Genomic DNA, 25,770 nt, shown 5'->3' with positions numbered 1-25,770 from the left:
CCCATTCCCTTTCTCCCTCAGCAATCCTAATCTGCGGTGTGACCAATTCACTAAACGTGCTATCCACGACCTCCTCAGCATCGCGGATGCTCCAAAGTGAGTCCATCCGCAGCTCCAGAGCCGTCATGCGGTCTCACAAGAGCTGCAGCTGGACACACTTCCTGCACGTGAAGGAGTCAGGGACATCAGCAATGTCCCTGAGCTCCCACATTGAGCAAGAGGAGCATGTCACGGGTCTGAGATCTCCTGCCATTTTTAATCTTAAGCTTAAACTTAGTTAAATGAAAAAGGAACGAAAAGTTTTTTACCAATCACACGATAAAAAAAAAAAGAGAAATAGAAAAAGCCTTACCTTATCTACACACCACCGAGTGTGTAGATCGAAATGAATGGCAAAGTAGGCTCAAGCGGTTTCCTACAGTTCAGTGCCTTCCAGCACAGCAAGTGTCTGATTAGGCCAACTCTTTGAACCAAAGTTGATACTGTTAGTAGTAGATGGTTAAAATAACTTTCAAAAGGTGGTAGCATATTTTAGGTCATGGTCTACATTAATGCCTTCAGGCTCTTTGGTATCCTGACTTCCCATTCATGGTCTAGTCAATAACATACTCCTGTCTTCACTGCCTACTATTTCTGCATTTTTCTGTCAAACTTCATGAAAATGTTTGTTCCCCTCTATGACCTTAGCAACCTGGTAATCTTATCAGCAATTTCCACAAGTCACATAGTTTCGAAGAAACTCTGAAGCTCAAATTTTGGTAATTTCATTCATGGATTTTATGTCCTTGTCCTGAGTGACCTGTTCACATTTAGAATGCTTTTTGTTTTAAATTTTATCTGTCAATTGATGGAAATTTGTTCAACACATGTTTTCTTATCACTTTCTAATAATTGGTGAATACACACTCATGTTAGTATATATGATAGTCTAAGAAGCATGGTAAAAGTTTTTTTCCCCTATTCTTTTCTTAGTTTGTATATTGCCTGAGTCTTTACTATAAGAGATGGAGTTCATCTAATTTTGATATGCACTTATTCTCTATTGATATTGTCACTTTGTTCTTTAAAAAAGTTTATTTCAGGCATTAAAAAAAAGAAACCTGCTTTTTTCTACTTGTTCATGGGATATGAGCGTCGCTGGCAAGGCCAGCATTCGTTGCCCATTTCTAATTGCCCTTGAGAAGGTGGTGGTGAGCCACCTTCTTGAACCGCTGCAGTCCATGTGATGTAGTTACATCCACAGTGCTATTAGGAAGGGAGTTCCAGGCTTCTGACCCAGCGACAGTAAAGGAACTGCATTACAAGTCAGGATGGTGTGTGGCTTGGATTGGTGTTCCCATGCGTCTGCTGTCCTTATTCTTCTAGGCAGTAGAGGTTGTGGATTTGGAAGGTGCTGTTAAAGAAGGCTTGGCGAGTTGCTGCAGTGCATCTTGTAGATGGTACACGCTGCTGCCACTGTGCACCAGTGATGGAGAGAGTGAATGATTAATGTGGTAAATGGGGTGCCGATCAGGCGGGCTACTTTGTCCTGGATGATGTCGAACCTCTTGAGCTGCACTCATCCCGGCAAGTCGAGAGTATTCCATCACACTCCTGACTTGTGCCTTGTAGATGGTGGACAGGTTTTGGGGAGTCAGGAGAGGTGAGTTACTCGCCACAGAATTCCCAGCCTCTCACCTACTCTTGTAGCCACGGTATTTATATGGCTGATCCAGTTAAGTTTCTGGTCAATGGTAATGCCCAGGATGTTAATGGTGGGGATTCAGCAATGATAATGCCATTGAATGTCAAGGGGAGATGGTTAGGTTCCTACTTGTTGGAGATGGTCATTGCCTGACACTTGTGGCGCAAGTGTTAGTTGCCACTCATCAGCCCAAGCCTGAATGATGTGCAGATCTTGCTGGATGTGGGCACGGACTGCTTCAGTGTCTGGCGACTGATGAATGCTTGCAATCATCAGCGAACATCCCCACTTCTGACCTTATGATGGAGGGAAGGTCATTGATGAAGAAACTGAAGATGTTTGGGCCTAGGACACTACCCTGAGGAGCTCTTTCAGTGATGTCCTGAAGCTGAGACAACTGGCTTCCAACAACCACAACCATCTTCCTTTGTGCTAGGTATGACTCCAATCTGTGGAGAGTTTTCCCCCATATTCCCATTGACTTCAATTTTGCTAGGGTTCCTTGATGTCACATTTGGTGAAATGCTGCCTTGATATCAAGGCAGTCACTCTTCTCTCATCTGTAGAATTCAGGTCTTTTGTCCATGTTTGGACCAAGACTGTAATGACATCAGGAGCTGAGTGTCCCTGGCGGAACCCAAAACTCAGCATTGGTGAGAAAGTTGCTGCTGTGCAAGTGTCGCTTAATAGCACTGTTAATGACACCTTCCATCACTTTACTTAAGATTGTGAGTAGACTGAGAGCATGGCAATTGGCCGGATTGGATTTGTAGACAGGACATACCTGGGCAATTTTCCACATTGTCGGGTAGATGCCAGTGTTGTAACTGTACTGGAACAGCTTGGCTAGGGGCACAGCTACTTCTGCAACACAAATCTTCAGTACTACAGCCAGGATGTTGTCAGGAGGGTGCATAGCCTTTTCTGTATCCAGTGCTTTCAGCCATTTTTGATACCATGTGGAGTGAATTGAATTAGCTGAAGACTGGCATAAGATTCACTTTTCCCAACAGTGTGAAGGCGTTAGCCTAGAAACAAAGTAATAACTTTTTGAAATAAAAACAAAGTGCTGGAAATACTCAGCAGGTCTGGCAGCATCCATAGAGAGAGAAACAGTTAACATTTCAGGTCTGTGACCTCTCATCAGAACCCCTGTTTCTCTGCATGTGTGCCTGATGTAGTTGCAGCAGAATTGTAAAAGGTATTTTTCCAATCAAATGAGCTGTTACTAAAATAACCAGTTCCATCACCATGTTCACAATTTGGTTACTTATGAAATAAGGCACAAATCAACAGAATTTATCCAATTTGCAACAAAATGTGTTTTTGATAAGCCAAAACAATGTGCTATATAGTAGTTTGTGTTCTTAAATTTCATAGAATGTATTTTAAATGTTTCTTGAAAACCTGTTGAGTGTTTCAAATCTAATTAATGAAGGATGACCCTGATGAGGCATGTTTTACCTTGTTTCAACACACCCCCCTGCTCCTATTCCCACACTTCTGTCTTTGGCATGCTGCAGTGTTCCGCTGAACATCAGTGCAAGCTCGAAGAGCAGCACCTGATCTTTCAATTAGGCACTCGACTGCCTCAACCTTGAGTTCTACAATTTCAGAGCATATATATAGAACAGTACAGCACAGTGCAGGCCCTTCGGCCCACGATGTTTTGCCGAACCTTTAACCTACTCTAAGATCAAACTAACTACCTACCCTTCATTCTGCTATCATCCATGCACCTATCCAAGAGTCGCGTAAATGTCCCTAATGTATCTGCTTCTACTACCACCGCTGGCAGCGCATTCCACGCACCCACCACTCTCTGTGTAAAGAACCTACCTCTGACATCGCCCTGAAACCTTCCTCCAATCACCTTAAAATTATGCCCCCTGGTGATAGCCCTTTCCACCCTGGGAAAAAGTCTCTGGCTATCCACTCTATCTATGCCTCTCATCATCTTGTACCCCTCTATCAAGTCACCTCTCATCCTTCTTCGCTCCAATGAGAAAAGTCCTAGCTCCCTCAATCTTTCTTTGTAGGACATGCCCTCCAGTCCAGGCAGCATCCTGGTAAATCTCCTCCATGACTGGCCTTTTTTTCTATTTTTCTATTTTTTTATTATTTTGTTTTATTTTTTAACCATGTGCCTGTTTTTCATGTAGTCAGAGCTGCTCATTATTCTGCTATTAACACTCTGTCTGGACTAATGCTTTGTCTTTCACCACAAGCATTATCACACTCCTTGCCTTTGTCCCAGGACAGCTTTGTTATTTAATCTCTCCTTCCCTCAGCCCTATCACACACCTTCCCTTTTGTTCTCTTCCTCACCAACCGCACCCCCCCCCCCACTTGTTTAAAACCTAATTTTTTCTAACCTTTGCCTGTTCTGATGAAAGGTCAGGGAACATTAACTCTGCTTCTCTCTCCACAGATGCTGCCTGACCTGCTGAGTATTTCTAGCACTCTCCATTTTTATTTATGTTTTACCTCCTGTTTTGTAACCATGTGTCTAATCTGGAGATGATTAATGACTAGACAGAAACTATAGATTTGGGATCAACATTAGAAGAATGAAGAGGGGCATTTAGAAGAATTGTTTTCACATGGACGGTTATTAGAACGTAGAATGAGAGACTAACGTAATTTAAAAGAGAATTGAATATGTATTTGTAAAGGGAAAAGAAGGACACAGGGAAAGAGCAAAGAAATAAGGGGGAATTTATCTGTAGGGAGCAAGGTTGCCAATTCTGGTTGGAAGCACTCCTGGAGGTTTGATCACATGACATGTGACCATGTGATACCTGATCAATCATATGACTTGTACAAATGTTATTGCATTTACAACAACACCTCGTATTGTTTTTTATTCTTTCATGGGGATGTGGGCATTGGTGGCAAGGCCAGCATTTTATGCCCATCCCTAATTGACCTTGACAGGCTCCCTAGGCCGAGGGAAGTTAAGGGTCAACCACAATGCTATGGGTCTGGAGTCACATGTAGGCCAGACCAGGTAAGGACAGCAGATTTCCTTCCCCAAAGGACATTAGTGAATCAGATGGGTTTTTATGGAAATCGATGATAGTAATAGTGGCATGAAACTGACTAGCTTTCAATTCCAGATTTTAATTAATTAATTAATTGAATTTAAATTTCACCAGCTATCGTGGTGAGATTTGAACCCGTGTCCCCAGGCATTAGCCTGGACCTCTGTATTGCTAGATCAATGATATTACCACTACATCACCATCTCCTCCAAATAGCACCTTTAACATCCCAGGCCCTTCACTGGACCCTTATAAAGCAAAATTTGACACCGAGCCACATAAGGTGATATGAGGGCAGATGGGCAAAAACTTTGTCAAAGTAGTAAATTTTAAGTAGTGCCTTAAAGGAAGAAAGAGAGGTGGAGAGATTCAGGGAGGGTATTCCAGAGCTTAGGGCCTAGGCTGCTGAAGGCATGGCCACCAATGATGGAGCAATTAAAATCAGGGATGCTCAAAAGGTCAAAATGAAATGGGCGCAAATATCTCAGAGGGTTGTGGGACTGGAGGAGATTGCAGAAATAGGAAGGGGCGAGGTTGTGGAGGGATTGGAAAACAAGAATGAGAATTTTAAAATCGAGATGTTGTTTGACTGGGAGCCAATATGGATCAGAGAGCACAGGGTGATGGATGAACAGAACTTGGTGCGAGTAAGGACAAGGGCAGAAGAGTTTTGGATGGCCTCAAGTTTTCAGAGGGTAGAATGTGGGAGGCTGGCCAGGCGTGTCAGTAAACCTTTACCTTTGTAATGATTGGATCCCTTGTAGTTGAGTATCTTGTGGTTTAGTGCTAACAGCCGCTGTACAAGAAGGTCCAAGGACCAGGAGGTGACCCATGAGCAGGCGAAGCTGAGAGTGGGGAAGAGGAGAAACCAAAGGTGTAGGTGCAATTTGAAAAGGGGGAACCAGAAGTGGGAGGAACATTGATTCCACAAGTAATTAATGGTAACTCACAGAAATTGCACCAATAACAAATAGTAAATGGGTAACATTTGGATTCCCCTCATAACCAACAGTAATACCATAACTTGTAACTGGTAGTAATAAGTGTAAAGCTCCAATACTGCAGCTAGAACTGGTAGTAATCCTATAACCCACTGATATTTATCTTAAAGCCACAGCCAGAAATCCCTGCACTGCACAAGTTACGGTCAGGCTCCCTAGTTGATGTCGCTTTCAATAGATCCCATCCCTTTCTAACTCCTTGGATTCCAGTTCATGTGAAAGTGAGAGCTGTTAACTGGGAACCTCGGTCAGATAAGAAATACAGGGAATCAAAATTGGAGTTTGATTAAAATGTAAAGTTGCCCAGTGAGCTCATTGCAAAATGCTACATAATGTTATTTTAAAAACGAACTTAAATTAGAGCCTCACCATTCAAAAGAGGCTGACACAGATAAGGATGAGATGTGCCTACATGAGATTGCAAGTTTTAGCAATAGATGGGGATGAATCAATTTATGGACTGCAAACCATTTACAAATGTCCATTTAATAGTGGGACATCATATTAATAATTAAGTTAATGATTGCTTAAAAAATGGTCACAAAATATGGAGTTTATGTAAATGATGATTATACAATAGTTTGTTTTGGAATTATATGGGCTTGACTTTTAGTCTCCGCTGGGGCTGGGATTGGAGGCAGGCGGGCCCTAAAATTAGCACCGCCTGCCTGCATGCCGGTTCCCCAGCTTCGTTCCGCCCCCAGGGCCATTTGCGCAGAAGCATGATGGGGGGATGGGGGAGTGGCAGGGATACCCACCTGCACGCGGTAGGTAGCCAATCCAAGTAATTAAGGGCCACTTAAGGCCAATTAAAATTAACTGGGATTTTCCAGTTGGCCTCAAGGTCCCTGAAGGTGGCAGAGGCAGGTTTAGCTGCCTGGAGGCGGCCTCCCGGCAGCAGACCAGAGGCGCCAGTGCTCCCGGCAGGCCTAGAGGCCTTCCCTGTCTGCCTGGATGCAGCAGCAGTTATAGGCCACCATGCATAGTGGCTGCCTGGCTGCAAAAGTCATTTTTTAGTTCAAATGTAAATATGTTGGGGAGAAAGTGCCTCCATTTCGAAGCGCTTTGTCCGTTAGGTACTTTCCATTGCAGCCTGCTGCTCCTTTCAAGCTGGAAGACCTCTGATTGGCCCTCCGGCTTTGAGAACCCACCAACTACTTAATTGGACGGCGAGCCCGCCCTCTGGCCGTTCCATGGAAAACCACAATCAGTGACTGTTTCCCACACAGTACGGCCTTCTGATCCACATTTGAGCCTAATGGCGGGGATCAGAAGCCCACAGGGAATATCAAACCCTATATGTATGTTCTTTCTTTGGCCTCCTTATCTCGAGAGACAATGGGTAAGCGCCTGGAGGAGGTCAGTGGTGTGTGGAGCAGCGCCTGGAGTTGTTATAAAGGCCAATTCTAGAGTGACAGGCTCTTCCGCAGGTGCTGCAGAAAAATTTGATTGTCGGGGCTGTTACACAGTTGGCTCTTCCCTTGCGCCTCTGTCTTTTTTCCTGCCAACTGCTAAGTCTCTTTGACTCGCCACACTTTAGCCCCGCCTTTATGGCTGTCCGCCAGCTCTGGCGAACGCTGGCAACTGACTCCCACGACTTGTGATCAATGTCACAGGATTTCATGTCGCGTTTGCAGACGTCTTTAAAGCGGAGACATGGACGGCCGATGGGTCTGATACCAGTGGCGAGCTCGCTGTACAATGTGTCTTTGGGGATCCTGCCATCTTCCATGCGGCTCACATGGCCAAGCCATCTCAAGCGCCGCTGACTCAGTAGTGTGTATAAGCTGGGGATGTTGGCTGCCTCGAGGACTTCTGTGTTGGAGATACGGTCCTGCCACCTGATGCCAAGTATTCTCCGGAGGCAGCGAAGATGGAATGAATTGAGACGTCGCTCTTGGCTGACATACGTTGTCCAGGCCTCGCTGCCATAGAGCAAGGTACTGAGGACACAGGCTTGATACACTCGGACTTTTGTGTTCCGTGTCAGTGCGCCATTTTCCCACACTCTCTTGGCCAGTCTGGACATAGCAGTGGAAGCCTTTCCCATGCGCTTGTTGATTTCTGCATCTAGAGACAGGTTACTGGTGATAGTTGAGCCTAGGTAGGTGAACTCTTGAACCACATCCAGAGTGTGGTCGCCAATATTGATGGATGGAGTATTTCTGACGTCCTGCCCCATGATGTTCGTTTTCTTGAGGCTGATGGTTAGGCCAAATTCATTGCAGGCAGCCGCAAACCTGTCGATGAGACTCTGCAGGCAATCTTCAGTGTGAGATGTTAAAGCAGCATCGTCAGCAAAGAGGAGTTCCCTGATGAGGACTTTCCGTACTTTGGACTTCGCTCTTAGACGGGCAAGGTTGAACAACCTGCCCCCTGATCTTGTGTGGAGGAAAATTCCTTCTTCCGAGGACTTGAACGCATGTGAAAGCAGTAGGGAGAAGAAAATCCTAAAAAGTGTGGGTGCGAGAACACAGCCCTGTTACACGCCACTCAGGATAAGAAAGGGGTCTGATGAGGAGCCACCATGTTGAATTGTGCCTTTTATATTGTTATGGAATGAGGTGATGATACTTAGTAGATTTGGTGGGCATCCATTCTTTTCTAGTAGTCTGAAGAGACCACGTCTGCTGACGAGGTCAAAGGCTTTGGTGAGATCAATGAAAGCAATGTAGAGGGGCATCTGTTGTTCACGGCATTTCTTCTGGATAAAAACAGGAGAAATTCCGCGAAAAACAGATATGTATGTGGATTGTACATTATGTACAAAGAAGATGAATGAAAATTGAATATAGTAGGCTGGATGCTCCATCTTTACATTTTAGGCATAGCAGGACTTTTGCCTGCACAAAGATGTGCCCTTGTCGTCAACTAGTGTTCAACCTCAAAAGTTATTTACATAATCTTGGCAGGCTCCTCTGCCTGAACTGTGGAGTGACCTGGATGGAGTTTGAAGCTTGTCGGTAGCTGACATCTAATGTTGCTAGCGACATCTGTGTTGCCAGTAAAAGTTCTGAAACACCCATTTCAATAACAGCAACAACTTGTATTTATATAGCACATTTAACGTAATAAAATGCCTCAAGGCCCTTCACAGGGGCATTATGAAACAAAATATGCCATTGAGCCATATAAGATACTAGGGCAGCTGACCAAGAGCTTGATCAAAGAGTTAGGCTGTATGGTAAAGGTCTGCTACCCTACCCGAACCCGACTGGACCCGATGACGTGTTCGAGTCGGGTCGGGCCTCTCTTCCATGTCCGGCTTTTGGGGTCGGGTCGGGCCGAGTCATGGTCAGGCTGGGCACACAGGCAAGTGATCTGCTGGTAAGTATTGAAATTAAAAAACTTATCTGAGCTGGGAGTCTGGGACGAAACTGAGTCTGTGCAGTGAGTGAGTGATGTCACTATGATGTCATCACACAGGCGCTGTAGCTTCCTGCAGGTTCGGTGTCAGGAAGGTAAGTAAAGGGATGGTCAAGTCGGATAGAGTCGAGTCGTGGCCGAGCTTGGGGCAAAATCGGAGGGACTCGGGCCGGGTCGGGTTCGGGTCAGGTTCTTTTTCCCGACCTGAGCAGGCCTTTACTTTATGGAGTGTCTTAAAGGAAGAAAGCGAGGTAGCAAGGTGGAGAAGTTCAGGGAGGGAATTCCAGAGCTTTGGGCCTAGCCAGCTGAAGGTGTGGCGACCAATGGTGGAGCAATTAAAATCAGGGATGCTCAAGAGGTCAGAATTAGAGGAGCTCAGAGATCTCGGAGGGTTGTGGGACTGGAGGAGATTAGAGAGATAGGGAGCTACGAGGCTCGATAGGGATTTTTGAAAAGAATGTTGAAAATTTTAAAATCAAGATGCTGCTTAACTGGGAGCCAGTATAGATCAGTGAGGTCGGGGTGATAGGTGAACGAGACTCAGTTAAAGTAAGGACACAGGCAGTAGAACTAGGGATGATGTCAAGTTTACGGAGGTTAGAACATGGGAGGCTGGATAGGAGTGCGTTAGAGTAGTCAAGTCTAGAGATAACATAGGCATGGATGAGGGTTTCTGGAGCAGATGACCTGAGGCAGGGTTGGAGTCAGGCAATGTTATGGAGGTGGAAATAGGCAGTCTTAGTGCTGATGTGGATGTGTGATTGGAAGCTCATCTCGGGGTCATATATGACACCAAGGTTGCAAACAGTTTGGTTCAGCATCAGATAGTTGCCAGGGCGAGGGATGGAGTCGGTGGCCAAGGAGCGGAGTTTGAGGTGGGAACTGAAGACTGCGACTTTTGTTTTCCCAATAATTAATTGGAGGAAATTTCTGCTAATCCAATACTACATGCCAGACAAGCAGTCTGAAAATGTAGAGACAGTGGAAGGGTTGGGAGTGGTGTTAGCGAGGTAGAGCTGAGTGTCATAGAGTTATACAGCACAGAAACAGACCCTTTGGCCCATCGTGTCCGTGCCGGCCATCAAGCACCTAACTATTGTAATCCCATTTTCCAGCACTTAGCCCGTAGCCTTGTATGCTATGGTGTTTCAAGTGCTCATCTAAATACTTCTTAAATGTTGTGATGTTTCCTGCCTGTACCACCTCTTCAGGCAGTGCGTTCCAAATTCCAACCACCCTCTGGGAGAATTTTTTTTCCCTCAAATCCCCTCTAAACCTCCTGCCCCTTACCTTAAATCTATGCCTCCTGGTTATTGACCCCTCATCAGAGTACATGTGGAAATTGACATTGTGCTTTCAGATGGTGTCATTGAGGTCTCTCATGTAGATAAGAAACAGGAGGCGTCAAGGATAGATCCTTTGGGGACAACAGTGGTAACATTGCAGCAGTGGGAAGAGAAGTTATTGCAGGTGATTCTCTGGCTACAATTAGATAGATAAGAATGGAACCAGTCAAGTGCAGTCCCACCCAGCGGGATGATGATGAAGAGGCATTGGACGAGGATGGTGTGAACAACCTTGTCAAAAGCTGCAGACAGGTCGAGATGTCCAAATGTCATGCCATTACGCTGTGATCAATTGCACAGGCTATCAGTCTTTCCAGAAGTTTGTAATATTTAAATCCCCACCTTTCACCACCATAGCACAATGATGGAAAGTGCAATGGGCAACATACTTCTGTGCACCCATCCGTATGTTATTTTTGGAGGAAAATCCTGGAAGTGGCATAGAAGTGGCTGAGAGGCTCAGAAGTAGTTTCTCGTCTACATCCTCTGGGAAGCCACCATAACTGCAGTGGAAAATCTACACCAGCGTGTATATTTGTGTGAAAAATATTATTGAGTGTAACATATATTGAGTGAGCATCTTCGTCACACTTGAGCCTCTGCAAGTAACATTTGGGCGTGATCAGTAAATCTTTGATCATATGTTGCCAAAAAAGTCGGCATACTCTAGAAATTGCCAGAGTTACAGATAATCATCTAGGATTCATCGGATTACATTGGGAAGTTTCACTTTTTAAAAAAATATTTATTATTGACTCAGATGTACCATTTTAATTTCTGTTATTGGATTGATAAGATTTTCCCTGCCCTCAGCTTCCTACTGATACCATGATTGTATTTTGTTCTGCAATTCCCTTCAAAGGTTCAGTCATTGATTAGGGGTGTGTGTGTGGTTCCTTTAAGAAGGCATGCTTTGTTTAACATTTAAATTAAATGTTTATGATGTTGGATTTTGTTTGAGATGGGTGCTTGTTTGGCACCCAGTAGAACTGCAGTATTTTTGCAATCTGGAATAGGGGTTTTAAGATGGTTAAATATCACGGTAAACTGTTTGTATTCCAGTGCAGATCCTACTCATTCATGCATTTACCCTTAATTATCATGCAGGATTCTGCCTGTCTGCTGTTGACGAAGGAGCAGTTAAAGCAACTTGCATTTATATAGTGCCCTTCATGTAGTAAAATGTCCCAAGGCACTTTACGGAGGGTATGTTTAAAAATGGAATGGAGTTTTTTTTTATTCATAGAACATAGAACAGTACAGCACAGTACAGGCCCTTCGGCCCACGATGTTGTGCCAACCCTTTAACCTACTCTAAGATCAAACTACCTACATACCCTTCATTCTACTATCATCCATGTACCTATCCAAGAGTCGCTTAAATGTCCCTAATGTATCTGCTTCTACTACCACCGCTGGCAGTGCATTCCATGCACCCACCACTCTCTGTGTAAAGAACCTACCTCTGACATCTCCCCTAAACCTTCCTCCACTCACCTTAAAATTATGACCCCTGGTGATAGCCCTTTCCGCCCTGGGAAAAAGTCTCTGGCTATCCACTCTATCTATGCCCCTCATCATCTTGTACACCTCTATCAAGTCACCTCTCATCCTTCTTCGCTCCAATGAGAAAAGCCCTAGCTCCCTCAACCTTTCTTCATAAGATATGCCCTCCAGTCCTGGCAGCATCCTGGTAAATCTCCTCTGCACCCTCTCTAAAGCTTCCACATCCTTCCTATAATGAGGCGACCAGAACAGAACACAATATTCCAAGTGTGGTCTAACCAGGGATTTATAGAGCTGCAGTATAACCTCGCGGCTCTTAAACTCAATCCCCCTGTTAATGAAAGCCAACACCCCATACGCCTTCTTAACAACCCTATCAACTTGAGTGGCAACTTTGAGGGATCTATGGACGTGGACCCCAAGATCCCTCTGTTGCTCCACACTGCCAAGAATCATTCATGGGATGTGGGCGTTGCTGGCTGTGCCAGCATTTATTGCCCATCCCTAATTGCCCTTGAGCAGGTGGTGGTGAGCTGCTTTCTTGAACCACTGCAGTCCATGTGAGGTAGATACACCCACAGTGCTGTTAGGAAGGGAGTTCCAGGATTTTGACCCAACGACAGTGAAGGAACGGTGATATAGTTCCAAGTCAGGATGGTGTGTGACTTGGACGGGAACTTGCAGGTGGTGATGTTCCCATGCATCTGCTGCTCTTGAGTGAAGCCATAATGGGAGCTAGAAATTATCTTTTCCAAATGGAAATCAACTGCATTTGGTTAAATTGGAATTTAGTTTTGCTAATGTTTTTTAGTCCCATTTGATCTCAGCCTTCCAGTGTCTTGGCCTCAACCACCATTCCTGGCAACCGGTTCCTGTTTTTGGTCATCTTCTAAATACAGAAATACTTCTAACATCTGTCTTAAAGAGGGCAAGAGATGTGTGAATTGGAGGATGAATATAAGGAAGACAACTGACTGGAAATTTTTTGTATTGTGCATTTATATCTGCACTGTCGGGTTGGTACAAAGTTATGTTTCATAATGGTGCTGCAGTTGTGGTATAAATGAATCCTTAGAAAGGCTTAGGAATCTTAAAATAAGCAAGCTACTTGGAAGAATGACCTGGCAGCTGTGGCCTGTTTCTATTTTTTTGTCAAAGTCTTCAGAGGGCACCTCAAGACGGAGGCTCCTGCGTGCGCACTCTCGCTCTTTTTCTCTCTCTCCTATATACATTGGCAGCTCTCACTTCTGGCGGTAGGACTGCCGATGTTACATTGCTCGAGGGCCTCCTATTGGCCCTCCAGCCTTGCGAGCCTGCCCACCATCCTTAATAGGACGGCGAACACCTTCTGGCCATTAATTGACCTGGCACTGAAAAATTGCATCGGGGGTCTACTTCCGCGCAGTGTGGGGTCGGGACTGGGAATTTCTCCCGACGTCAGGTTCCCAACCCCAGAAGGAAAATCCAGCCTGTTGCGTCTGACCAATTTCTGGATTTCTTTGAGGAGTTGATGTATCAGATGGTTAAGGATGAGGTAGTGGAAGGCATTTGACGCTGTCCCACATAACAGACTAATTCACTAAATGTGTGCCCTTTGGGTAAATGAAAAGTATCAGCCTGGATCAATACATGGTTGGATAGTAGCCAGCAAAAAGTAAAGATGAATAGCAAAGTATCAGTGGAAATTGTTTGAGGCTTGGTGTTGGGGTTCCAGTAGTTCACCATTTTTGACTTGTTCTCCTCAGTGTCTTAAGTTTGATTTCATTCTCAGAAGAATAGCAAGGGAGTTATCCCCGCTGTCCTGGCCAATATTTATCCCTCAATCAAAATCACAAAAATAGATTTATCTGGTCATTATCACATAGTTGTTTTGTAGGAACTTGCTGTTTGCAAATTGACTGCTTCGTTTCCTACGTTATACTTCAAAAGCACTTCATTGGCTGTAAAGTGCTTTGGAACATCCTATAGAAGTGCAAGACTTTCATTCTTTCTCAGGATGGCAAGGCTGGCATTTATTTCCCATCCCTAGTTGCCCTAGGTTTGCTACAGCTGAGAGGCTCGCTAGGCCACAAGAGACAACTACACTGATGTGGGACTGAGGCACAAGTAGGACTTTTTTTATTTCATGGGATGTGGATGTCAGTGGCAAGGCTAGATTTGTTGTCCATCCCTAATTGCCCTTGAGATAGTCTTCTTGAAGCGAGGAAGTCCCTCTGGTGTAGGTATACCCACATTGCTGTTAGGAAGGGAGTTCCAGGATTTTTGACCCAGTGACAGTGAAGGCACGGTGAGATAGTTCCAAGTCAGGGTTATGTGTAGCTTGGAGGGGAGCTTGCAGGTGGTGGTGTTCCTATGCACCTGCTGCCCTTGTCCTTCTAGGTGGTAGAGGCCGTGGGTTTGGAAGGTGCTGGCGAAAGGGGCTTGGCGAGTTGCTGCAGTGCATCTTGTAGATGCTGCCACTGTGGTGGATAGGGTGCCGATCAAGGGGGCTGCTTTGTCCTGGATGGTGTTGAGCTTCTTGAGTGTTACTGGAGCTGCACTCATGCAGACAAGTGGAGAGTATTCCATCACACTCCTGACTTGTGCCTTGTAGGTGATGGACAGGCTTTGGGGAGTCAGAAGGTGAATTACTCACTGCAAAATTCCCAGCCTTTGAACTGCTCTTGTAGCCACAGTATTTATACAGCTTGTCCAATTAAGTTTCTGGTCAATGGTAACACCCAGGATGTATATGGTAGGGGATTCAGTGATGGTAATGCCATTGAATGTCAAGGGGAGATGGTTAGATTCTCTCTTGTTGGAGACGGTCATTGCTTGGCACTTGTGTGGCATGAATGTTACTTGCCACTTATCAACCCAAGCCTGGATTTTGTCCAGGTCTTGCTGCATTTGGGTATGGACTGCTTCAGTATCTGAGGAGTCATGAATGGTACTTAATATTGTGCAATCATCAGCGAACATCTCCACTTCTGACCTTATGATGGAGGGCAGGTTATTGATGAAGCAGCTGAAGATGGTTGGGCCTAGGACACTGCCCTGAGGAACTCCTGCAGTGATGTCCTGGAGCTGAGAAGATTGGCCTCCAACAACCATAACCATCTTCCTTTGTGCTAGGTTTGACTCCAACCTGTGGAGAGTTTCCCTCCGATTCCCATTGACGTCACTGTTGCTATGGCTGCTTGTTGCCACACTCGTCAAATGCTGCCTTAATATCAAAGGCATGTTCCCAACCCAACATACTTGGGAGTGACTCTGGGTAGAAGCATCTGAAGAAAACAGCAGCAAGGGTCAAAACCAGAAATAACTTTTTAACCAAACTTGCTGGATCTATGTGAGGCGTTGCTGCCTCAACACTCTGGACCTCAGCATTTGCCCTATCTTACTCAGCAGCAGAGTACTGTGCAGCTGTCTGGTATAGACACACACATCTTGTTGATACTCAATTAAATGCAACAATGCGCATCATAACTGGACCCCTTTGCTCAACACCACTCCCCTGGCTTCCTATCCTCGCAAACATCACTCCCCCACATATCTGCCGACTGACGAGAACCCACAAGCTGGTTGAAACCATCCGTGCTGCACCTCATTTACCACTCCATGATGATATGTTCAATCCACCTACTGTCCGCCTTCCATCTCGGCGCCCCATATGGAGCAACATTCCTGAGCAAGATCTACCAGCAGACATTCTTTGGATCAAGGAATGGGAAATACTGGAAGTCACTAAAAGTTCCTCGTGACACAAGAACACAAGAAATAGGAGCAGAAGTAGACCATATGGCCAATCAAGCCTGCTCCGCTATTCAATAGGATCTTGGCTGATCTTGGGCTTCAATTCCACTTTCCTGCCCGCTCCCCATATCCATTGATTCCCTGAGACCAAAAATCTATCTATCCCAGCCTCAAATGTATTCAACGATGGAGCATCCACAACCCTCTGGGGTAGAGAATTCCAAAGATTCACAACCCTTTGAGCAAAGTAATTTCTCATCTCAGCCCTGAATGATTGACCCCTTATCCTGAGACTGTGTCCTTGTGTTCTAGACTCCCTAACCAGTGAGAACAATCTCTCTCAGCTTCTACCCGATCAAGCCCTTTCAGAATCTTGTATGTCTCAATTAGATCACCTCTCATTCTTCTGAACTCCAGAGAACATAGGCCCAATTTACTCAGCCTCTCATCATAGGACAGTCCGCTCATCCCAGGGACCAATGTAGTAAATCTTCACTGCACTGCCTTCAGTGCAAGTATATCCTTTCTTAAATGTGGAGACCAAAACTGCACACAGTATTCCAGGCGCGGTCTCACCAAAGCCCTGTACAATTTTAGTAAGACTTGTTTATTCCTGTACTCCAATCCCCTTGCAATAAAGTCCAATTGGGCGGCACAGTGGCGCAGTGGTTAGCACTGCAGCCTCACAGCTCCAGGGACCCGGGTTCGATTCTGGGTACTGCCTGTGCGGAGTTTGCAAGTTCTCCCTGTGTCTGCGTGGGTTTCCTCCGGGTGCTCCGGTTTCCTCCCACATGCCAAAGACTTGCAGGTTGGTAGGTTAATTGGCCGTTATAAATTGCCCCTAGTATAGGTAGGTGGTCGGGAAATATATAGGGACCGGTGGGGATGTTAGTGGAATATGGGATTCGTGTAGGATTAGTATAAATTGTTGGTTGATGGTCGGCACAGACTCGGTGGGCCGAAGGGCCTGTTTCAGTGCTGTATCTCTAAACTAAACTAAACATGCCATTTGCCTTCCTAATAGCCTGCTGCATCTGCATGTTAACTTTGTGCGTTCCCTGTACGAGTACCCCCAAGTCTGTCTCAACACCTACACTTACTGGTTTCACACCTTTTAAAAAATATTCTGCTTTTCTATTTTTATAACCAAAGTGAGCGACTTCACACTTGCCTACATTATACTTGATTTGCCATCTTGTTGCCCACTCACTTAACCTGTCTATATCTCTTTGCAGCCTCTCTACGATCCCTCCCCGGGATCAGCAAACTTAGATACATTACTCTCTGTTTCTTCATCCAAGTCATGAATATAGAGTGTAAATAGCTGAGGCCCCAGCACCGATCCTTGCGACACCCCACTATTCACTGCCTGCCAACTTGAAAATGCCTGATTTATGCCCACTCTCTGCTCCTATCTGTTAACCAATCCTCTATCCACACTAATATAGTACCCACAACACCATGAGTCCTTATCTTGCCTATTAATCTTTTATGTGGCACCTGATCGAATGCCTTTTGAAAATCCAGGTATACTACATCTACTGGTTCTCCTTTATCTACCCCACTAGTTATATCCTCAAAAAACTCTAATAAATTTGTCAAACAGGATCTCCCTTTAGTAAAACCATGCTTACTTTTTCTAATCATACTCTGCTTTTCCAAGTGCAATGTTAAGATGACTTTAATAATAGTTTCCAGCATCTTGCCAACGACTGATGTTAGGCTAACTGGCCTGCAGTTCCCTGTTTTCTCTCTACCTCCTGTCTTGAAAAACGGTGTAACATTTGCCAACTTCCAATCTGATGGGACCATTCCTGAATCTAAGAAATTCTGGAAAATCATAGCCAGTGCATCCCGGGGACGTCAGATTTTAATACCTCAAGTTTCTCCAATACTTTTTCTCTGCTGCTATCAATATCCTTCATTTCCTCATTTTTTAGCTCCTAGGTTACAGCCTATTTCTGGTATGGTGACAAACCCCATCTGTCGAATGGACATTTGAACTACCACGGCGAGAGTGGTCATTGCTAAACAGGTTCAGAGCATGCCAGGGCCTCTGCGCAGCCAATCTCCACCACTGGGGCCTCAGTACAAACCCCTTAAGCAGTTGTGGAAACACACAATGCTGCACATTACCGAGGAGTGTCTCCTCTACAGACTAAGTGGTGGAATAATCACAAGTTCAGCAAATGAGGAGGCTATCGCTTGGCTCTGGGGATTTGCATTCGCTAAATAAAATAATACTCTCACCACGCCTCTGGAATCCAGCTCTTTTGTCCATGTTTGGACCAGGGCTGTAATGAAGTCTGGAGCCAAGTGCCCCGGCAGATCCCAAACTGACCATCAGTGAACAGGTTATTGCCGCTTGATAGCACTATTAATGACACCTTCCATCACTTTGCCGATGATTGAGAGTAGGTTGATGGAATGGTAATTGTCCTGCTTTTTATGGACAGGACATACCTGGGCAATTTTCCACATTGTCAGGTAGATGCCAGTGTTGTAGCTGTACTGGAACGCTTGGCTATGGGTGCAGTTATGGCCTGGTGTGCAAGTCTTCAGTACTACAGCTTGGATGTTATTAGGGCCCATAGTCTTTGCTGTATCCATTGCCTTCAGCTGTTTCTTGATATTTGTGGATTGAATTGAATTGGCTGAAGACTGGCATCTGTGATGCTGGGGACCTCGGGGAGGCTGAGATGGGTCATCCACTCAGCACTTCTGGCTGAATATTGGTGCAAGTTATGGGCGGCACAGTGGCGCAGTGGTTAGCACCGCAGCCTCACAGCTCCAGCAACCCGGGTTCAATTCTGGGTACTGCCTGTGTGGAGTTTGCAAGTTCTCCCTGTGTCTGCGTGGGTTTCCTCCGGGTGCACCGGTTTCCTCCCACATGCCAAAGACTTGCAGGTTGATAGGTAAATTGACCATTATAAATTGCCCCTAGTATTGGTAGGTGGTAGGGAAATATAGGGACAGGTGGGGATGTGGTAGGAATATGGGATTAGTGTAGGATTAGTATAAATGGGTGGTTGATGGTCGGCACAGACTCGGTGGGCCGAAGGGCCTGTTTCAGTGCTGTATCTCTAAACTAAAAAACTAAGTGTTTCAGCCATGTCTTTTGCGCTGACATGCTGGGCTCCCCTATCATTGGGGATGGGGATGTTTGTGGAGCCTCCTCCTCCAGTTAATTGTTTAATTGTTCACCACTATTCACGGCTGGATGTGGCAGGACTGCAGAACTCTGATCTGATCCATTCGTTGTGGGATCGCTTAGTTCAGTTTATTACATGCTGCTTCTGCTTTTAGCATGCATGTATTTAGTCCTGTGTTGACATCTCATTGTTAGGAATGTCCTGCAGTCCTCATTGAACATTAAGGTTGATGGTCATGGTGGATTGAAGGGTATGCCAGGCCATGAGATTGTGGTTGAATACAATTTTGCTGTTGCTAATGACCCACCTTATGGTTGCCCAGTTTTGAGCTGCTAGGTCTGAATTTCTCCCATTTAGCTCAGTGGTAGTATTACACAACATGATGGATGGTTTCCTCAGTGTGAAGACAGGACTTCATCTCCACAAGGACTGTGCAGTGGTCATGCCTACCAGTACTGTCATAGACAGATGTACCTATGACAGGAAGATTGGTGTGGGTGAGGTCAAGTAGATTTTCCCTCTTGTTGGTTCTCTCACTGCCTGCTCCAGGTCCACTTGGGCAGATAAATCCTTGCAGACTGGGCCAGCTCAGTCATTGGTGGTGCTACAGAGCCAGTCTTGGTTATGGACATTGAAGTCTGCCGTCCAGTGTATATTCTGTGCCCTTGCTACTCTCAGTGCTTCTTCCAGTTGGTGTTCAACGTGGATGAGTACTGATTCATCAGCTGAGGGTGGGAGGTAGGTGGTATGAGTAGCTGGTTTCCTTGCCCATTTTTGACCTGACACCATGAGACTTCATGGGGTGTGGAGTCAATGTTGAGGATACCCAGGGCCCCTCCCTCCTGACTATCTACCACTGTGCCGCCAACCCTGGGATGATGATGGAGGACTCTGGGACATTGGCTGTAAGGTATGATTCTGTGAGTATGACTATCAGGCTGTTGCTTGACTAGTCTGTGGGACAGCTCTTCTAATATTGGCACAAGTCCCCAGATGTTAGTAGAGTAGCAGGGTCGACTGGGTAGGGCGTAGCTTTGTCATTTCCAGTGTCTAGGTCGGTGCTGGATGGTGTGTCTGGTTTTATTCTTTTTCGACTTTTTTCTGTAGTGATTTGATACAACGAATGGCTTGCTAGACCATTTCAGAGGGCATGTAAGAGTCAACCACATTCTGTGGGTCTGGAGTCACATGTAGGCCAGACTGGGTAAGGACGGTGGATTTCCTTCCCTGAAGGACATTAGTGAAACAGATGAGTTTTTACGACAATCCAGTAGTTTCATGGTCACCACTCCTGAGACTAGCTTTTTCATAGAATCATAGTTTACAGCACAGAAAGAGGCCACTTGGCCCATTGTGTCTGTGCCAGCCAAAAAACGATCCACCCATTCTAATCCCACCTTCCAGCATTTGGTCTGTAGCCCTGCAGCTAATGGCACTTGAGGTGCATTTCCAGACTCCTTTTGAATAAGTTGAAGGTTTCTGCCTCAACTACCCTTTCAGGCAGTGAGTTCCAGACCCCCACCACCCGCTGGGTGAAAAACGTTTTCCTCATCGCCCCTCTAATTTTTCTACCAATCGCTTTAAATCTATACCCCCTAGTCACCTCTCTGCTAAGCTGAATAGGCCCATCACCTCCACTCTATCTAGGCCACTCAAAATTGTGTACATTTCAATCAGATCTCCCCTCAGCCTTCTCTGTTCTAAGGAGAACAATGCCAGTTTATCCAATCTTTCCTCATAGCTGCATTTTTCCAGTCCTGGCAACATCCTCATAAATCTCGTCTATGCCCTCTCTAGTGCAATTACATCCTTTCTGTAATGAGGTGACCAGAACTGCACACAGTACCCAAGTTGTGGCCTAACCACTGAGTTATACAGTTCCAGCATAACCTCCTTGCTCTTATATTCCATACCTCAGGTAATAAAGGAAAAATTACATATTTAACCACCTTATCGACCTATCCTGCTACCTTCAGGGATCTGTAGACATTCACTCCAAGGTTCCTCACTTCCTCTACACCTCAATATTTTCCCATTAATAGTGTATTCCTTTGCCCTGTTTGATCTCCCCAGATGCATCATCTCACACTTCTCTGGGTTGAATTCCATTTGCCACATTTCTGCCCATCTGACCAGACCATCAGTATCTTCCTGCAGCCTACAGCTATTCTCCTCTCTATCTGCCCCATGGCCGATCTTTGTGTGGTCTGCACACTTCTTGATCATGCCCCCTACATTTCCGTCCAAATCGTTAATATATACCACAAACAGTAGGGGACCCTGTACTGAGCCCTGTGGAATGCCACTGGAAACAGCCTTCCAGTCGCAAAAACACCCGTCAACAATTACCCTTTTGTTTCCTACCTCTGAGCTAATTTTGTATCCACCTTGCTGCATTTCCCTGGATCCCATGGGATTTTTATTTTTTAACCAGTCTGCCATCTGGAACCTTGACAAAAGCCTTGCTAAAATCCATGTAGACCATATCAACTGCACTACCCTCCTCTATCTTCCTTGTTACTTCTTCAAAAAATTCAATCACGTTGGTCAAACAATATCTTCCCTTAACAAATCCATGCTGACTATCCTTGATTAACCTATGCCTTTCTAAGTGACAGTTTATCCTATCTCTCAGAATAGATTCCAATAATTTGCCCACTACTGAGGTTAGACTGACTGGCCTGTAATTATTTGGTCTATCCCTCGCTCCCTTTTTAAACAGAGGTACAACGTTAGCAGTTCTCCAGTTCTCCGGCACCACACCTGTATCCAGTGAGGACTGGAAAATGATGGTCCGACCTTCCGCTATTTCCTTTCTTGCTTCTTTTAACAGCCTGGGGTACATTTCGTCCTGCCCTGGTGATTTATCAACTTTCAAGGATGCTAATCCCATTAATACTTCCTCTCTTCCTATGTTTATCGCATCCACTACTTCACACCCCTCTTCCTTAATTACAATATCTGCATCGTCCCCCTCTTTTGTGAAGACAGGTGCAAAGTATTCATTAAGAACTATACCAACATCTTCCGCCCCTATACATAGGTTGCCCTTTTGGTCTTTTATGGGCCCTACTCTCTCCTTAGTTATCCTCTTACTCTTAATGTATTAATAAAACATCTTTGGGTTCACCTTGATTTTGCTTGCCAGTATTCTTTCATGCTCCCACTTTACTTTCCTAATTTCCTGTTTGATTTCACCCCTCCACTTTCTATATTCCTCTTGGCTTTCTGTGGTATTGAGTTCTCGGTGTCAGACCTAAGCTTTCCTTTACTGCTTTAGCTTACCCTGTAAGCTCCTTGGCATCCATGAGTCTGTAGATTTGACCGTCTCACCCTTTTTCTTTGTGGGAACATGTTTCCTCTGAACCCCTTGAATTTCCCCTTTGAATGCCTCCCACTGCTCTGACACTGATTTATTCAAGTAGCTATTTCCAGTCCACTTTTGTTAAATCACTCCTCGGTTTAGTAAAATTGGCCTTGCCCCAATTGAGAACTCTAACTCCTGTTCTATCTCCGTCTTTTTCCATAATTATGTTAAAACTGACTGAATTATGATCACTACCACTAAAATGCTCTCCCTCTGCCACTCCTTCCACCTGCCCAGCTTCATTTCCTAAAACTGTCTAAAACTGTGTCCTCTCTTGTTGGACTTGTTACCTGCTGGCCAAAAAGGTTCTCCTGAACGCACCTCAAGAATTCTGCTCCCTCAATTCCTTTCACGCTAAAACTATCCCAGTTAATATTAGGGTGGTTAAAATCTCCTACTATTACTGCCCTATTGTTCTTGCACTTCTCAGAGATTATTTATTCCAGATTTCTTAAATAACTGAATTTAAATTCCACCAGCTGCCATGGGGAGATTTGAACTCATGTCTGTGGAGCATTAGCCCAGGGCTCTGGATTACTAGTCCAGTAACATTATCACTACGCTACCATTCCCCATGGGTGCACATGTAGACCGGATGGCAGATTTCCTTCCTTAAAAGACATTAGTGAACCATGTAAATAACAGCTTCATGGTTACTTATATTGATACCAGTTTGATATTTCAAATTCAAATTATGAAGCTGCTATGGTGGGAACTCATAAACTCATGGCACTTAAGATACCATAACCTACAGAGCTACAGACCAAAAGCTGGAAGTGAGATTTGGCTGGATAGCTCTTTATCATCCAGCACAGACAATATAGGCCAAATGGCCTCCATTTGCACAATAACTCTTCCTATGTTCCTATTTACATTCTCGGTATTGTTGCTCCAGGCCTCAGGATTGCTAGTCCTGTAACATAACCACTATACTACCATACTACCTCAGATGACACCAAATTGGGTGCAGTTGCTACTAATGTGAGATAATTGAAGTGGTCCTAGACGGGTTACGTTCATGGGCAGAGAGAGGTGGCTGATGGATTTAACATTGATATAAAATAATGAATTTAGAAGGAAGTTGGAATGTGGGGTACACATTAACTGATAATATGGTTGCGGTAACAGTGCAGGAAATAGATTTGGATGTGTGATTAAAGCTACTGGTTCAGTCTTCATAGATGATAAAGCAAATAAAAAGTTTGAATGCATAGATAGCGTGTGATTATAAATCTAAGGATGTGATATTGAAGTTGTATTTGGCTTTGCTGGCTATTGTGTTTAGGTTTGATCTCCATATTACAGGAAAGATGTAGGACGGAATCTTATCCACCACGCAGAAGCGGGAGGGTGGGGAAATTTTTACAGATGAACAGTCTTCTCCCCAATGCATTCCCGCCTCAGCAATCTTTCCAGAGATGGGGGTCATACCTGTGCCAGCTACCCTGCAGAGGCAGGGAGCCAATTAGTAGCAATTAAATTGGAAATAACAAGTAGGTGCCGACTGAGATTAAATCTTATGAAAGGCGCATGGGTCCCATGCTGTGTCAGCACCTCGGCAGCTCAGTTGAGGCGGCTGCATTGTTCACTGAAATTGAAATCCAGGCTGAACTATAAAAGAGGGGCGGCAGCCAGGCTGATCAGTGAGTTAGGGAGAGACCTTGAAGTGAGGAGTAGTTGGTCTGATGTTGCAGGTGTTGTGGGGTGATCATATTAAGAGTGTACTGGCAGCCAAGAGCGACGTCTCATTTCACTCCATCTTCGCTGCCTCCGGAGAATCTTTGGCATCAGGTGGCAGGACCGTATCTCCAATGCAAAAGTCCTCGAGGCGGCCAACATCCCCAGCATATACACCCTACTGAGCCAGCGGCGCTTGAGATGGCTTGGCCATGTGAGCTGCATGGAAGATGGCAGGATCCTCAAGGACACATTGTGCAGCGAGCTTGTCACTGGTATCAGACCCACCAGCCGTCCATGTCTCCGCTTTAAAGACGTCTGCAAACGCGACATGAATTCCTGTGACATTGACCACAAGTCGTAGGACTCAGTTGCCAGTGATCGCCTGAGCTGACGGACAGCCATAAAGGCGGGGCTAAAGAGTGGCGAGTTGAAGAGACTTAGCAGTTGGCAAGAAAAAAGACCGAAGCGCAAGGAGAGAGCTAACTGTGTAACAGCCCCGACAACTAATTTTATCTGCAGCACCTGTGGAAGAGTCTGTCACTCTAGAATTGGCCTTTATAGCCACTCCAGGCGCTGCTTCACAAACCACTGACCACCTCCAGGCGCTTACCCATTGGCTCTTGAGATAAGGAGGCCAAAGAAGAAAAAAAAAAGTGGCAGCATAATCTGCCAGGTCAACAGGGCTGGGCAGAGTACTGCCTTGAAGGATACAAGCAGACATGGGGACCACTCATTCAGTGGTCGGCTGGACTATGGAAGAGGAACAGCTTGCTGAGCAGGACATCCCGCTGCAGGCATCAAAGCACAGCAGATTGGCCGAGGGGCCTGAATGTTTATGCTACCGGCTGCTTTCAGGTTGTTGCTGCAGACATTTGTCGAATATCGCAATCGGCTGCACATACCTGCATAATGCAGGTGACAGATGCACTGTATGCAAGGGCATCTGACTACATTAAGTTCACAACAATGCAGCCAGTCAGACCCAGACAGCTGTAGGTTTTGCTTTAATTGCAGGATTCCCTCCGGTGCAGCGGGTGGTACACTGCACCTATGTGGTCATGTAAAATGCCATCAGACATGACAGTGGCATTCGTGAATAGGAAGGGCTTTCACTCCCTCAACATTCGCCTTGTTTATGACCACATCAAGTGATTCATGCAACTTGCACAAGGTTCCCTGGCAGTTGTCAAAACACTCTCATCCTGAGGTAATCACAGATTTCTCACGTTTTCACCTCCTTTCCCCCCACCCCCGCCCCCGCCACTGCGACGCATAACCTTCATGGCTGGATGCTGGGTGACACGGGATATCCCTTGAAGGCATAGCTTTTAAGACCAGTGCATAATCCATCTACAGACACAGAGGAAAGGTACAACAACTGCCATGCCTCCACAAGGGTGACCATTGAGCATGCTATAGGGCTTCTAAAGATGCACTTCCAGTGCCTTGATCAGTCTAGAGGAGACTTGCAATACAGTCATGGGCGTCCTGCATTGTGGTCATCTACTGCGTATTGCACAACATGGCAACGTAGAGAGGTGAGGAACTGGATCCACATGAAGACCATGAGGAGGAGGATGAGAAGGAGGAATAGCCAGCCCATGCTGAGGTGCTGCTGAGACGTCAGCAGGTGTACTTACATGGCAGGGACACAAGGGAGGCCCTGAGAAGGGCTAATCCTGCAATTGAGAGTTCCTATTCTGCCGCATTACACATCTCTACTGGGTGCAACCATTATTTCTTTATCAACAGCAGTTCTTCCCTTTCACATAAACATCACCCGTGCTACATCTAGACTCTGTCCCTTAAATGTTGTTGCCAGTGAAGTCACAGCGCTCATAACCCCATATTATAATTGCATTACAAGGGAATGCATGACACTTATGAGG

General features: G+C 45.4%; 1 protein-coding gene and 1 long non-coding RNA gene across 2 annotated transcripts in view; one reads left to right on the top strand and one right to left on the bottom strand.

Moving 5' to 3' along the window:
• Window positions 1–632, bottom strand: part of armc2 (armadillo repeat containing 2) — a 208,848-nt gene extending 208,216 nt beyond the window's left edge. Inside the window, exon 1 of the mRNA XM_068027169.1 lies at window positions 353–632. The gene's annotated coding sequence lies outside the window, so the exon portion shown is untranslated. The remainder of the gene's footprint in view (window positions 1–352) is intronic.
• Window positions 1–25,770, top strand: part of LOC137363269 (uncharacterized) — a 69,923-nt gene that overhangs the window by 4,019 nt on the left and 40,134 nt on the right. The window lies entirely within an intron of this gene.

The sequence above is a fragment of the Heterodontus francisci genome, chromosome 3 (assembly GCF_036365525.1).
Source record: "Heterodontus francisci isolate sHetFra1 chromosome 3, sHetFra1.hap1, whole genome shotgun sequence".
Classification (NCBI taxonomy): domain Eukaryota; kingdom Metazoa; phylum Chordata; class Chondrichthyes; order Heterodontiformes; family Heterodontidae; genus Heterodontus; species Heterodontus francisci.
This window is presented reverse-complemented; position numbering and strand designations above follow the sequence as displayed.